General features: G+C 40.4%; 1 long non-coding RNA gene across 1 annotated transcript; it reads left to right on the top strand.

Annotated features, from left to right (window-relative positions):
• Positions 1–13,416: 13,416 nt before the first annotated feature.
• On the top strand, positions 13,417–15,447 carry LOC125481576. The gene is made up of 2 exons (XR_007261389.1): positions 13,417–13,480; positions 15,353–15,447. It is a non-coding gene; the product is annotated as an uncharacterized LOC125481576 (long non-coding RNA).
• Positions 15,448–15,771: the final 324 nt, after the last annotated feature.

The raw sequence follows: 15,771 nt of genomic DNA, 5'->3' as shown, positions 1-15,771 counted from the left end.
GAAATTGTGGGCATGGGGAGTGAACAAGACTCATTTTTCAGCCTCAAATTAGACTTTATTTGTTCACAAGGTGTGTGTAGCATAGCTAGGATGAATTAATTGCATCTGTGTCTATGAAGGTATGTATCCACAATTGCTGTTGGCAATGCTGCACATGTATCAGCGAACATTAGTGTGGAACACAGGCTGTGCTTTCTATTGGCTAATTGGTCCTTGTTTGAAAATCTTTTGATTTTGCTACTTCTCACCTTTTCCCTGTCTTTATCTGGGTATAATTCACAGATGGTTCACTGTCCAACATGTTATCCAAGTAGATGTCATTTATGGAGATCCCTTGTCCTGCTGCAGTGTGGAGGACATCACCACTAGCCTGATCCTGCCCATCATCTGGCTCTTGTGTAGCTGGAGTTCTTTTTTGTAATGCTCATGTGTATGAATCATGGTAATTTGACCATGTTCACAGCCTGTCTTCTCCACTCCTGCTGCTTTGCTGATGTGGTTTGACAAACAAATAGTTTCTGAGCCTGAGCCATCCACCGAAATAGTGCACAAGCAGTGCTGTATGCAGTTGGTAATTTAAGTGGTCTTATTTGGAATATACTCTGCCAAATGTCCTGTATACTTTTAGGTTCTATTTGTCAACTCTCTGCGCCAGAGAGATGCACAACCAGACATGCATGTCCACAAAATACATGACATACATATTCATCTAATAGCTGTTACACTTGAAACCTTTAGCCTAATTTTTGTAACTATCTGCACACTTTGCCTAACAATTTGAATAATACTGCAGCATAGTCAAATTCCATTCAGAGACATAACTGAGTTCCAGCTTCTACACATGCACAAACTATCCTTGCATTATTTCTTTTGTTTTTGACCTTTTGTAATAGGTTTGTCAATTGGGCTTTTATATGGCTGTTTAAACTTCTGAAATGACATCTGTATGTAAACTTATAGCCTGAAGAGAAAAATAATTAAGATTTAGTTGCAGGAGATGTGGTTTATGGACTGCTGTTTGGAAATGTGGCCATGAGCTCTGTCACAGACTTTAGTTCTTTTTGAAATATTTAATGGTAAGACCTGACAATTGCTACTTTACTACTTAAAATGCCAGTATAATTGTTTCAATCTGCCATCTGCAATCCGACCCCACCACCAAAGACATTTTTCCCTCCCCACATTTTTTTATCTGCTTTCCGGAGGGACCGACCACTCTGTGACTCCCTTGTCCGCTCCACACTCCCCACCAGCCCCACCACCCCGGGCACTTTTCCCTGCAACCGCAGGAAGTGCTGTACCTGCCCCTACACCTCACCCCTCACCCCCATACCAGGCCCTAAGAAGACCTTCCACATCAAACAGTTGTTCACCTGCATATCTGTTAATGTGGTATACTGTATCCGCTGTTCCTGACATGGCCTCCTCCTACATCGGGGAAACCAAGCGGAGGCTTGGGGACCGCTTTGTGGAACACCTACGCTCGGTTCGCAACAAACAACTGCACCTCCCAGTCGCGAACCATTTCAACTCTCCCTCCCACTCCTTGGACGACATGTCCATCCTGGGCCTCCTGCAGTGCCACAACGATGCCACCTGAAGGTTGCAGGAACAGCATCTCATATTTCGCTTGGGAACCCTGCAGCCCAATGGTATCAATGTGGACTTCACAAGCTTAAATCTCCCCTCCCCCGACCGCATCCCAAAACCAGCCCAGCTCGTACCTGCCTCCTTAACCTGTCCTCCCACCTATCCACTCCTCCCACCTCAAGCCCCATCCCATCTCCTACCTCCTAGCCTCATCCCGCCTCCTTGACCTGTCCATCCTCCCTGGACCGACCTCTCCCCTCCCTAACTCCCCACCTACACTCACATTTACTGGCTTCAATTCCGCCTCCTTGACATGTCTGTCTCGTCTCCACCTATCTTCTCCTTTATCCATCCTCTATCCTCTATCCGCCTCCCCCTCTCTCCCTATTTATTTCAGAATCCCCTTCCCCTCCCCCATTTCTGAAGAAGGGTCTAGACCCGAAACGTCAGCTTTCCTGCTCCTCTGATGCTGCTTGGCCTGCTGTGTTCATGCAGCTCTACACCTTGTTATCTCAGTATAATTGTTTAATTTCTTTCCCTGTGGGCATTGCTGGCTAGGCCAGCATTTATTGCCCATCTCTAATTGCCCTTAAATGATGAGGGCTGGTGAGCTGCTGCCTTGAACTGCTCAAGTCTGTGGAAGATACATGCGCCCATAATGTTACTAGGAAGAGAGTTAAGACATTGGCAAGTTTTGGAAGAACTTGACTCTCTGGAGGGTAAAATGTTGGGAGACTGGCCAGGGATGCATGAGAATAGATAAGTCCAGATGTTGGATTTTCAAAGTAGTTGGAAGAAGTTAAGAAACTAATGACATCTTGATGGTTCGGCCTAACTCATTTTGACAGCAAGGATTTTCTAACATGTTATAAGCTTAATACACTCGGATTATCCTTAAGGGCTTCCATCTATTGTACTCTCCTCATACCCGTTATATATAGTGCACTGTGAACACTTAGAAAACAGTTTTTTCAAAGAGTATTTAATTGACTAATTCATACCTCATCCACGTTAATGGCTTTTAGATGAGGCCTTTCTATGTGCAAAGCATTGTGATGTGGAGTCAGCACTATTTACTCTGCAGGGCCAAATCTACAGTGCCGAAATCAACTGAAACAACCTTGTGGCCAGTGTCTCTGTAATTCCAATTTGAAAGCAACAAATTAAATTGTATTCATTTGAAGGTTGCCTGTATGTTTCACTAAGCAGGAACTGCCACGCTGCCTCTACACAGTCCAACAGACTGCCTACTACTGTGGCTTGACAAAATGCCATTGCATCACTGAAGGAAGACAACTCTGGTTGCCTTAGTTCATCTTGAGCATAATCCTCTGCCCCGGTCTCTTGCTGCACGAGGTGTTAGAGGATTTGTCTCCTCTATTCTGCTTGAAATCAAATCTCATCTGTTGATCCAATGTAAAGGATCTCCTAATGTCTGCCCTGAATTACATTTTACAAGTCTGAACGTACAGTCCCTGTTGAATCTCAGTGTGTGTATGCTAGAAATAAAACCTTGCTATCTCTGGAATGGTCACAAAAGTTGTTGATTTTGAAAAGTAAGCCTGTCTTAAAGACTCAGGTTGATTGAAGCATGGACCAGGTTTCTGAATTTAATGAAAATGACTGTATATTACAAGTAATTGGACTGCAGCTGCAAGTAAACACTTATGAACAGTCAGCATATAACTCTACTAATTAAAACTCTGATTCCTTCATAAGCGGCCTTTTGCACAAACGCACATACGCACACACATGTGGGTGTTATGGTTGGAGGGAAAACAGTTCAGTTATCTCTGTTCACAGGATCTGCTGAGATTGTCGTCATGTTGATCAGAATGCTGCTTCTGATCTTTCTTCTCTTTCAAGAGGCACATGGTGTCTGGTTCACTAATAAAAGGTCCCTGACTTATTAATTAAGTGTCACAATTTACAGCAACTTCTGGAAGGAAGATGAACTGGTTTTCTTGAAACTTAAAGTGGCTTTAACTGCAGAGAACAGGGAGAGCACCTGAGCTGGTAAAGATCTTTGTATCATGTTTACAACCGTTGAGCTGTCTGAGAACTGATCACATAATTCTTGGCAGGTAGAAGGCCTTTGTCATTGAAAACTGGTCACTAGTTAATGAACCAATTATATCTGTTAGGCGTGGGAAGTAGACATTCTGTTTTGTCTGGTTGATTGCTTTGCAGAAAACTTATGCTCTGTTCGTAGAGAAGACCCCAGGCTTCCTGTTGCCTGCCCCGTCAACAGCCCACCATGTTGCCCAGCCAGCATCTCTGTCTCCGGCCTGCTGCAGTACTCCAGCAAGACTCGATGCAAACTAGAAGAGCAACACCTCATCTTCTGTTTCATCTTTAAGAACCCTGGTGCAAACTCTGGGGCAGTGTAAATTTATAACTTGCACATCGGAACACATTTGATAAGCGATTAGATTTGCAGTATAATTTGCATTTTAGGCAGGAAGCTAATAGTAAAGACTGCAAATTCTGTTTCACAACTGCTTCTAGCTACATTCTTCTGCTTTTCCCCTGTCTCTGTTTTGGCTTCTATGTGTCTGCAAAGTTCCATTGCGCTTTGGAGCATTGCTTGTGAGGGGGATACATGGAATGGTGTAGGCGATACCAGGAACAGCTGTCAGAATTCCAGAACTCGAGTCAGATCTTAAAAGGAGCAGAACATGATTGCCAAGGATTTCAGTCAACTGGAAGGAACATCTTGTATCAAGACATCAGCATTATACTAGCTTAATTTCAGAAATCAGGCTTTGATCATTCTCATCTGTGGCTGCACTGTAAACAAACCTCACTTTAAAATTGCTGCTGGAAAGTTTTCACAATTTTATCTGCAAAAACTTTGAGTAACAAGATTTTGACTAAAAATAGACTGAATTACTTGCAGTGATGTGAGATGGGCTTTGTTAGATTTGCAGAGAGTAGGAGTTGGAAATATAATACTGCTATAAGCTGCATTTACAGGAAGTGGTGAGATGCATTTTATGTAGAGTCAAATTGACAGTTTACCGCTTCCTGCACCTCTGCTGTCAGAGGTATATCCTGTCAATCAACTTAGCTTTGTACTCTTTGTAAATTAATATTTTGTCCAAGTTGCACGTTAACCAGGTTTACTTTTTGCCAGATTTTGCTGTCTGTAGAAAGTTAAACCACAGTGAGTGTCACACTTCAGGAAACGTCATGAATTCTTGCTAAAGAGATTAAGCATTCAGTGGTAATAACATTTTGCTTAACAAATGGATGTCAATACTCATGAGCATTTGTTCATGTTCAGTATAAAAGTCCCATCCCAATAAGTTCATCAAACATTGTTCACTGAAATGAATATTGAATACTGAATCAGAATTTATCATCAGACAATATACATGTGAATTCTAATCTGGCAATCATGAAGATACAAGATTTTGATTGGAGTAGCATCAAATCGGTTAAACCAAGTTCCTCACTCGATTTTCCGGTGTGCTGGAGTGGTTCAGTGAGAACCTAGGCCAGGTTGTAATGGCCGAGTTGATCAACCTCAGACAGCTGAAATACAGGGTACTTTCAGTCAAACGCTAATGACCTGAAGTGCAATTTGTGTCAAAGGTATCAACTATTCTGCTGGCAGAATAGCAAAAGCAGTAGAACAATGTCCATCATTGACTGACTGATCTGTGGTGGTCAATTCAGGTTAGCCGAAACTTTGTCAGGGTTCGGAAGAAAAGTAATGTTGAAATCCATCCTAAAAGAGATGGTTCTGCAGCACAAGGAAACCAGCTGCTTCTAACTGGGGTTATGTGACCAGTGGGAGCAGAGTGTTGTTAAGCATGATTAAATTTCTTTGTGACATAACAAGAGTGTGGCTAAACCTGTGAGAGAGTTAAGTTTTGTGGATCAGAGGGAGATGAAATTGATATAGCAATTGTAAAATTCTGGCATGATGCAGGAAATGAATGTTATAAAAGAGTAGGAGATGCCGACAGCAGGTTTGTCCATCATTTTGAAACCCAGGGATAACATTGGAATGTTTCAGTGCTTTCTCTCAGCCAGGATGAGGATGAGAATGGCTGCCTTCAATTTTGACATCGTGCTAACTCCCGGGCTTTCCAAGACTTCTCTCTGTCTTTGTCAAGGCTAATGTATGGTAAATGATGAATAAATGGAATAAAGATGTTTTGTCTTACTGTATTTTTTAAAATCAGCATTTGAATGTGAAAAACAGCAAACCACATGATGACTGCCTTAATGTAGTATTTTAAATAATGTAGACCACATTTGTAGGCATATTGGATTTCATAGAAGTGCAGTCATGTGTCAGGCTTTTGACTCGTTTGGACATGTACTTTTGTAATTTCATCACTTCTTGCCAGGATTTTCAAACATGGTTAATAGTACTAGTTGTAATCAACATGTTTGACTCTAGCTATTTTCTTGCAATCTGCATAGATGCTCTTTCTAATTTATATTTTGATTGTCCAAGTTATGAGCAAAAGATGAGATTTCTGGTTTCGTTTTGTGACCATCCATTAAAGTGAAAATATGGTAACCAGTTCAGCTGCATCTATAACTGAACCCAAACATCTCAGTACAGCAAAAGCAGATTGTATTGTTGGCATTACTGTCAATAAGATAAGTTCTCATGTGCATGTTTTCAGAATACGTTCTCGTATTCCTTCTATTTTGTGTTCTGATTACAAATGTAATATTGCATTGATTAGAACTGGAATTTCAGCAGAATGAGGGCAGTGAACTGTGATTTATCATGAACAGTACAAGTGTCTCTGTATTTGGAGGGGGACGAGGAAAGAGCTACTTCAGTTAGGCTTGCAAATGACGTCTGGGTTTACATTTAAGTTGTGCGGAGCCATTGTGTTAGTAGATAGGAAGGAGGTTAGTCTTTGTCCTTCAAGGGAGCATCGAGGAGAATCTGGCTTCATCTGTTTGACAGCTGTCAACATTTGGCAATGTTTTCCTGTTCGCTTATTTTGTAATTTTTAATTTTGAAGTATTTATCCAGTATTTCTAAGTGTAGAGTTAGTTATAATAAGACTATTACAATTAGAAATTTATTTCCTGTTTGGAAGCTTTGCATATTTGTATTTCCTTTTCAGTTCTTAGAGGGTAAGGCTCATATAATTGAATTATTCCATTAAGTTGTCGGAGAAGCTCAGACTAGGTGCAGATAATAGAAACGTATCAATCAATGCAGTAGCACCTGAGTTTGGGGTGTGGAAGATGTGCTGTGATAGAGCAGAGGAAGAGTTAGTTTGCAGCATTTAACTTGAATGAGGGTTGCTTGCCACCTTTCCCCAGCATTAACTTTATCTTGTGCTACATTTAATGAGTTTAAAAATGTTATAGTTGCCTGGTTATCTTTATTTTTGGTGACTTATGCATGAAATGGAATTGTATATAACAGAGTTGGGCCTGACCGTAGTTTGCTAGAATTAGTAATGCTCTGGAGGAGGTCTGTCCATCTCCGGTCTGGCTCTATTCAAGAATGAGAACCACATCCACACTTCTGCAGTTTCCTTATAGCCCAGCAATTTTTTCCTCTCTGCAGATTGTTAGCAAAATCTAGCTAAACTCCTCCTCCTAACTTTCTGATTTCTAAGGAAAGCAAACGTCAACATCTCCTGTCCCACCATGTGTTGAAGTCCGTCATCTCTGAATCCGTTCTTGCAAATCATATAATTGTAGGATTTTACAGTACAGAAGTAGGCCATTTGACCTTTCGTAGCTGTATTGGATTTCAAAAGAGCCAACCAGATTGTTCCGTTCTTCAGCCCTGACTCTGTAGCCCTTTAAATTTAAACTTTCAAATATATATCCAGCTGTCTTTCAAAACCTTGCGTGGAATAACCCTCTACCACTCTCCCAGACAGCGCATAGCAAATTGTAACAACTCTGAGTAAACGTGTTTCTCCTCATCTCACTCCTAGCTCTCTTTCTGATAGTCTAAAATTGTGACCTCTAATTACTGACATACCAACAAGTGGAAACAGAATATCCTTCTTTATCCTGTCAAAATTTTTCATAATTTTGAACACCTCAAGAAGGTCACCTCTTCATTTTCTCTACTTCAAGGAGAATAAGCCTAATTTCTCTAATCTTTCCATGTATCTAAAATCCTTCATCCCTGGTAAAATTCCAGTAAATATCCTTTGAATTCTCTTCAGGGCTTTAAATAAGAAGCTTAAATAAGAAGCTCAGAACGGAACACAATACTCCAAATGTGGTCTGGCCAGTGATTTGGAGACATGTAGCATCACTTCCTTGCTTTTATACTCCAGGTCTCTATTTATAAACCCAAGAATCCTATAAGGCTTATTTTCAACTTGCCTGGCCATCGTGCATGTGAATCCTGAAGTCCCTCTGCTCCTTTACTCCCCTCAAAGTTGTACCCTTAAGCCTGTATTGTCTTTGCGTGTTTCTTCTATCAAAATGTGTTGCCTTACTTTTCTCTGCACTGCACTGGAATTCATCTGCCAGGCACCTGCTCATTTGGCCACTCGACAATGTCCTCATAGAATCCCTACAGTGTGGAAACAGGCTCTTCGGGCCAACAAGTTCAGCCTCCGAGCATTCCACCCAGACCCATCCCCCTATAACCCACCTAATCTACACATCCCTGAACACTACGGGCAATTTAGCATGGCCAATTCACCTAACCTGCACATCTTTGGACTGTGGGAGGAAACTGGAGCACATTGAGTGCAGATAAAATACTTTTGCTAACTTAAACCAATGGAAAAAGACATTGTATCCTAGTCAGTTAATGAAGAACCTCCTTGGATATTTTCCTCAAGCTTCACTTAAAGATGTGGGCAATGTTTAATGTGAGACAAATCATTTTCAGTTTGTCTTAACTTCCATCAGTTAGTAATCATAGTGGGTCTAATTTCAGAGAATTTTAAGGTGATATGGCGCAGAAGGTAGCTTTTCAGTCCATTGTGTCTGCCAGCTCTTTAAAGGAGGTAGCTAATTACTCCCATACTCCTGCCTTTTCCCTATTCCCCTGCATTTGTTTTCCTCCAAATGATAATTTTTGAATGTTCGCCTTGAATCTTTCTGCTGATGTTCTGCTTTCACTTGCTGCAGTTACCTTTCCAAAAAAAAACTTTCCTCATCTTGCCTCTGATTTCCTAAGTACTTTAACTCTGTATTCTCTAGCGTAATGATATTTTGCCACAGGAAGCCATTCCACCTTACAAGCAGTTCCCAGGTTGTGAACTGGCTGCCTTTAAGCCCATTTGCAAGTCGGAACATAATGCAGGACAACTTTTTTTTTTATTCACCCATGGGATATGGATGTCAACAACATCACTCTGGGTCTGGAGTCACATGTAGGCCAGACTAGGTAAAGATGGCAGATTTCCTTCCTTCAGGACATCAGTGAACCAGATGGATTTTTCTGATATTCGACAATGGTCTTGTGGTCATCATTAGATCCTTAATTCCAGACTCTTTGTTGAATTCAAATTCTACCATCTGCCATGGTGAGATTTGATCCCAGGTCCCCAGAACATTAGCTGAGTTTCAGGATTAATAGTCTATCGATTAATACCACGAGGCCATTGCCTCCCCAAAAGCACGTGAAGCAGCTGTTTGGAAGTATAGGAAATGTTCGTAAAGTTTTTAAAATTACATCGTTGTATGGGATCACATTCATAAGCATGAAAATCGGGGGCCACCTGTAGTTTAATTTTTCAAAACCCTTAATGATTTGAACACCTATCAGATCTCTCCTTAATCTCCTTGGGTGCAGGGAGAGTAAACTGGGCTTTTCTCAGGTTTTTTAAAATATCAATTCAGGGGATATGAAGGCACTAGTTAGGTCAGCATTTATTGCTTGTGCCTTGTCCTGATATCATTTCAGTAAATCTTCTCTATACCCTCAGTAAGACTTTGGTCTTCTAAGACCCAAAGTGTAATATGCAGAGCTATTCGCAATAGTCCAATTGAGGCTTAACCAATGATTTTAGTGTTATGCTGCATTAGAACAGTAGCTTATCTCAAAAAGAATTAATTGGTGATGGACTATTTTGGGGCGTCATGTAGTGACAGAAGTAGCTGCATAAATGTGTTGCTGTAAGGCATCAAACTATTGTGCAATTGGATTTTCCTTACTTGTGAAGGCTTACCCCTTAAACTTTGTTCTTCATTTCACAATAACTTGTGACACGATTTGATGCATTCCTATTACCAAAGTAATTTCTATGACAACTCTTCCTTGCGCTTCAAACAAAAAAACCCAGAAGACAATGAGTTGTGGTTTGTGCTGCACATATGGACGTATGATGTTTCACAATGGGGAAGAAACTTGCTTTTGAAGCAGCAGGAAACTGGACTAGGACCCCTCTGAGGAAATGATGTGGCACTTGCAGTGATATGCTACAGCTGATCATTTTAGGTTGAGAATTGAGAGCACAGGGTGGCTTCTCATAGCAGAACAGCTGACTGTCACGAGTTTTTTGGGGACTTGTTCTAACAGTTTCTTTGTAAGCATTTATTACAGAAATAGTTTTCTGCATCTTGTCCTTTGTGCAGTTGCAGTCAAATCTGTAAATCATTGTACTCGACCTTTGTGACTTCCACTGGTTTTGGTAGTCAGCAGTGTGGGAATGCTGTGAAATAGCTTGTCAACAATATAAAGAATGTTTGCAGTGTAAGGAAAAGAATGAATCTCTTGAAATATATTCAATGGCAACCGAACAGATTTTTAACGTAACATGTGGGTGACCTTATTGAATTACTGCTGTGTAATGTCAAATACTAATCTTTTAGTCATTTGTGTGTGGTGCAACATTAAAATCTATGCATGATTTCATTACTTAAGAGTCTTTCTACCAGTCAGAAATTAATTTGAGCTTTTTTTAAACTGAAAATATGAACTGTTAGGTGAAAGGGAAGACCAGAGGCCGCAATACATGTTTGCATTGGCTTTTTATCTCTAGTACCTTGAAACTAGCCCAAATTGATGGGACGAAGGCCCCTTATTTTTAACCCTGATAGAAAATTATGCAGAAATGAGCTGTCATTGCAAGTTCTGGTCAGCTGACATTGTGGGAAATGCCTCATAGTGGGGGCTTGAAGGTTGGAGGATCTAGAGACAATGTATAGCAGAAGCGCATAGCAAAATGATGCAATCCATTTAGGCTCAAAAAAAAAATTGCCTCATTATGCTACAGGGCACCCCAGCACAGACCAGCAGTGTTCTATGGTTCTTGCTCTGATATTCCTTTCATTCTGCCTCTGGTAGCCATGCCTTTAAACCTCTCATGTCTTGAACTCTGGAATTCCCAACTTAAAACACTCCCCCTCACTATCTCTATTTTCCTTTAGAACACTTCTTTGACATTAGGGTTGTTCCTAACTGGTCTATACTTGTACTGTTTTCCTGGACCTGTGATAGCAGTTACATGCATGACTTGACAGAACCTGAACACTCGAACCATGCACAAGTGCTGTTACTGTTGAGTCCATCCTAATCAGCAAATGAAACAGTACAGAATTTGTACTTATTGCTGAGCCACTCCTATTGAAAACAGCTCAGACATGTTTTAAAAAAAAAGGAATTATTGTGAACAGCCATTTCATGTTCAAGACTGAAAAATAAAAAGGGCAGACGTTATTGTGATCAGCAAAAGGGAAAGGACAAACATATATCTTAATATTTCAGAAAAAACACAAATGCAAAAAGCAATGCTGAGTGGAATAATATAGTTAATCAAATGTCTCTTCCATCTCCACTTGTCACCTGTATTGCCTGTTGCTTCCATTTAACTTTTTTATTGTCACAGACATTTATCTTTGAGTGTTGGTGGAACAGTGTGTAGCCAGTGTTAATGGCAAGAATCATATTTTGCCCTTCTGTGATACGCCCTGTACACCCAGTTTGAACATTGACTTGTACACCTTAAGCTCTGTTGTCCAATACAAACCTGTTTTAATTGCATAACTGACCTTATGATGTCCCTCAATCCTCCTTTATTCCTATTTCCCCAGCCAGTCCCCTTACCAAAATAAACATTGAAATACTGGAAATATTTAGCAAGTCTGGAATTAATTATGGATATTTTAGGTTCCAGCTCCCCCTGTTGTAGTTGTATGCACACCTTGCACTTCTCTGATATCTATGATGCTTTTTCCCACTGCTTGAATTGAGGTGATTACTTTCTTTCCCCTCTACCAGTTATTGTGAAATACTACCACAAGATGTAACAAGAAGCAAGCATGCGCAAGTACCGCATTGCAATGTAACATCACTGCTTAGCAACGGACTAGCTGCCTGTCACAAAGGTGGCACTGCCAGTGTAATTGCGGTGATTGCACAAACTGGGCAGAAGTGAAGCATTACACATTTTGAGGACTTGTGGCTAATAGAATGTTCCTTTCCTTTTGAGTAGCCACTTGCACTTCTGGTGATAAATAAACTGATGCAATGTGCTGGCTTTGCTTTGCAGGAATAGGATGCACTTTGAGTGGAGAATTACAAAGTGCTTTTCCCATAGTGTCTAAATTAAAGGTGAAATGCTGCTCTTGCTGTGCATGAACCTACTGATGAATGATCAAACTCTTCAGCTGGCAGCCCACAATCCCAAACCTCAGCTGCACAGTTGTCTGTTAGGTGGCTAGATGCTGGTGGGCACAGATGTGGGCCTGTGTTGCATTTGGGTGGATGATAATGTTGGCTGCCCACGCACGGACTCATTCTGGCCTAGCGATATCTGTTGCCAGTAAAGTAGGTGACTTGATCTGATTATTAATGGAGAGGTGACCATTTTGATGGTCATCTTTTGCCTTACTGCTGATTCACTCTGTTCCCCATCACTGTATTTCAGTGCTGCTCTATTTGAGATCAATTAACTGGGTGGAGGAGGGATAATGCTGGGATTTTTCCCTGACTGGGTTAGTTCTACCCCGTCTCACATCTTCACAGGTTGGTATTCCTGATGCATATGAACAAAGCTTCAAATGACATTGCCGATCAGAGCAAGGAGAAAGTGTCAATTAAAGGTCACAAATCTTAAAAGACCTGGATTTCTATAGTGCCTGTTATAGTCTTGAGGTTCTAAAGGGCTTTACAGCCAATTAAGCACTTGAATCATTATTGTAGTTTGAAGCAAGGCAAGTGATTAGCTTGCATAGCGAGCACTCGCATGCAGCAGTGCAACAATGGATCAGATCGTCTTTTTCATTGTTGTTAAATTGATAAATGCTAACCGGGTGCTATGATAAGACCTCCCTTACTACCAATAAGGACAAGATATGATAGGCCTATCTTCCAGTTTGAGAACAGTTGCGTCTCCTTCCCCTGAGGGAGCAAGAAACAGGAAGAACATGAAAGGGAACCCTCCTCTTAAATGTACATAATGCGTACTCAGCAAAGGGAAGAGAAGCCTGTCAGTAATCTAATCTGACTGTTTGTGAGCTTTGAAAGCTATTGTTTTGTTATTACCTCGCATTTCAGCCATCTTCAATTTAAGGTGACTGTTTCACAATCTCCAAGATTTCTGTGTTTTATGCAGCCACTCTGATTAACAAATCATTTTGTGATGTGAGCATTCATTATAGTTCTGAATGCTTAATTATTACTGGCTATTAAAAGTAGAGCAGCTGGGTTCCAATTAAATCTCCATTCTATTTTTCTGGTATGTGCAATGACATGGATCAAGTTGCCAGTTTGTCTGTCTGTAGTTTTAAGATTACACATTGAGCAATTCTACTTCAACAGGAGACAGAGGAGTATAAATTGACTTTAAAAACCTATACTTCCAGGGTCTGTTGTTGAAACACATTTTACACACCCAATTAATTTGACACTTTCTTTTGCAGGAATTGATTTCAAAATACGAACAGTAGAGCTAGATGGGAAGAAAATCAAGTTACAGATATGGTGAGTATTAGTAATTTTCATTAGATTAAATTGACCTGTTGAATCAAGCATGGCTTTTTCTGATCTGAATCTGAAAACCGAGCTTACAGTCATGGATTTAAAAACAACTAAAACATTGAAATTGTTCAAATTTGGCAGCATCCCTGGAGAAAATTAATGTTTCAGGTGAATTAGAAAGGCTGGGTTCAGTTAAAGCACTTGACGGGGTGGTTGGGAGTTGGAGTTCTGTGTAGTCCTTTCACAGTGCAAGTTTTTACATTTAGTTTACCTGTCATTTAACAACATTATCCTCTGTAAAACATGCTCCTGACAATTCAGTAAATGAAGATTTATATTCAGGAAATATCAGTAAACATGATTCTTCACTTCCCCTGTGGAGAATTAAAGACAAGTTTTGGTTTCAAAAAAAATCAATGGGAAAGTATTGTAAAGAAAATATTTAAGGAAATTACTGACGCTTGAAACAATGGCCGTAGCAATAAGAGTTATTATCCACCAGTTAGCTTCTACAGACACTAGGCAACCTACCTGCACAAAGCTTTTACACTGTCTAGCCTAAGGCAGCAGCCCTCACATGAAAGCTCATTGAAACTAGAATCCCATCACAGATTCAGTGTTGAGGTGAATTGTTGTCAACATAAGGTTTTTCTGCGTGTTGAGGCACTGCATTGAGATATTACAGTTTATAATGCCACTTGATGGAATTGCTGGCAGCATGCACATACATAAATATTGCATTTTCTTGTTTGAATTCCCATGGGAGATGCTTACACTGCATGTTTCAATACAGTGTGAAAGAACATGGCCTTTGATAGATTGAAAGGTATCAGGAGCAGTTGTACATGTGCCAGCAGCTTCACTATGGGTCAAGATGCACATGCACACCTGTACCAGACTTGTTTACAGTTGGCAGCAGGAGTCTCAGTGAATTGGAAACAGTTCATTAAATGGAGGCCCAATTAGTCTGCATCCATCACCACCAACCTCTGCTGGCCAAACCTGTTCTCATATTGAACAACCTTTCATTTAACTCCGTTCTCTGTCTCCACATCAGAACTGTTTCTGTGGGTAACCAGATGGGTTCTAGCTATACCTGTTTTTCTTAACATGTAGAACATTTCTTGTTCAGTCCCTGATGACTCATTCGGGTGTTCTAGTCTTTTCCACTCTGCTGAATAGACCAGCAGTGACCTTTTGTCTTTGTTTGATCTCTCTCTGTCCCTCTCTCCCTGTCTTAAAAGCAAAAAGTCTGTTCAGTCAATCCTCTTACCACTGCTTTCAGATATGAACTATGGCATGTGCATTTCAATAGCCTCTGACCTGGACTTCCCTGTCCCCATGATAACCAGTCTGCACAAGGTTTATGGTTGATCATACTCACAGATTGTATGACTCTTCATTCTTCCATTGTACCTTGGATTCAGGAAGGGGTCCAAAGCACAGTTATCATATTAAACTTTGTACTTGTAACACCACCTCCTAAGAGATTAAAAAAAAATTACTGTGGTAATGTGACATTATAAACAGCTTATCAACCAACTTACTATATACAACACCAGTAACGTTTTTTCACATTTTACCATGAAACATTCATCTTTGCTTTGATTTACTGATAAAAATATAAAATTCAGTTTTTAGGAATTTTTTGGATTAGAGTTCATTTAATATAGGCATTGTCACTGTCCAAAAATCTGTCTACGGTCGGCACAACTGCTCTTGCCCTTGTTTTCAGTTGTGGCTAGCCTCTGGATGTCATTATAATTTGATCTGAAATTTTAATTCTGTTTAATTGTCACTTTAACACCTGCCAATTCTGCTTTGTTGGTGACGATTGTTCATAAAATAATTTTATCATGGTTTATTATGGTGCAGATGGCTTCGATTTGATTCCTTCAACCTTTTTTAACACCTGAAGATGGAGTGAGACTCCGAAAGCTTGTTTTCTCAAATAAACTGTTGAATTATAACCTGGTGTTGTGTGATTTTTGACTTCATGGGATGTGGGTGTTCCTAGCAAGGCCAGCATTTATTGCTCTTCAACTATGTGGCCTGCTAGGCCATTTCTAGAACATAGTTAAAAGTGAACCAAGTTGCTCTGGGGCCTGGAATTTCATATCGGCCAGACTGGGCAAGGATGGCAGATTTCTATTCCTAAAGGCCTTTGGTGAACCAGACGGACTTTTACATGAATCTGGTATGGTCACTATTATTGAGGTTAACTTTATGTCCCTGATTAATCAATTGAATTCTAATTACACCAGCTGGCGCCATGACATTTATGTGCATGTCAC

This window comes from Rhincodon typus, unplaced genomic scaffold (genome assembly GCF_021869965.1).
Source record: "Rhincodon typus isolate 14 unplaced genomic scaffold, sRhiTyp1.1 hic_rhity00002636, whole genome shotgun sequence".
Taxonomy (NCBI): Eukaryota; Metazoa; Chordata; class Chondrichthyes; order Orectolobiformes; family Rhincodontidae; genus Rhincodon; species Rhincodon typus.
The sequence above is the reverse complement of the archived record's forward strand: the minus strand, read 5'-3'. Positions and strand labels throughout refer to the sequence as shown.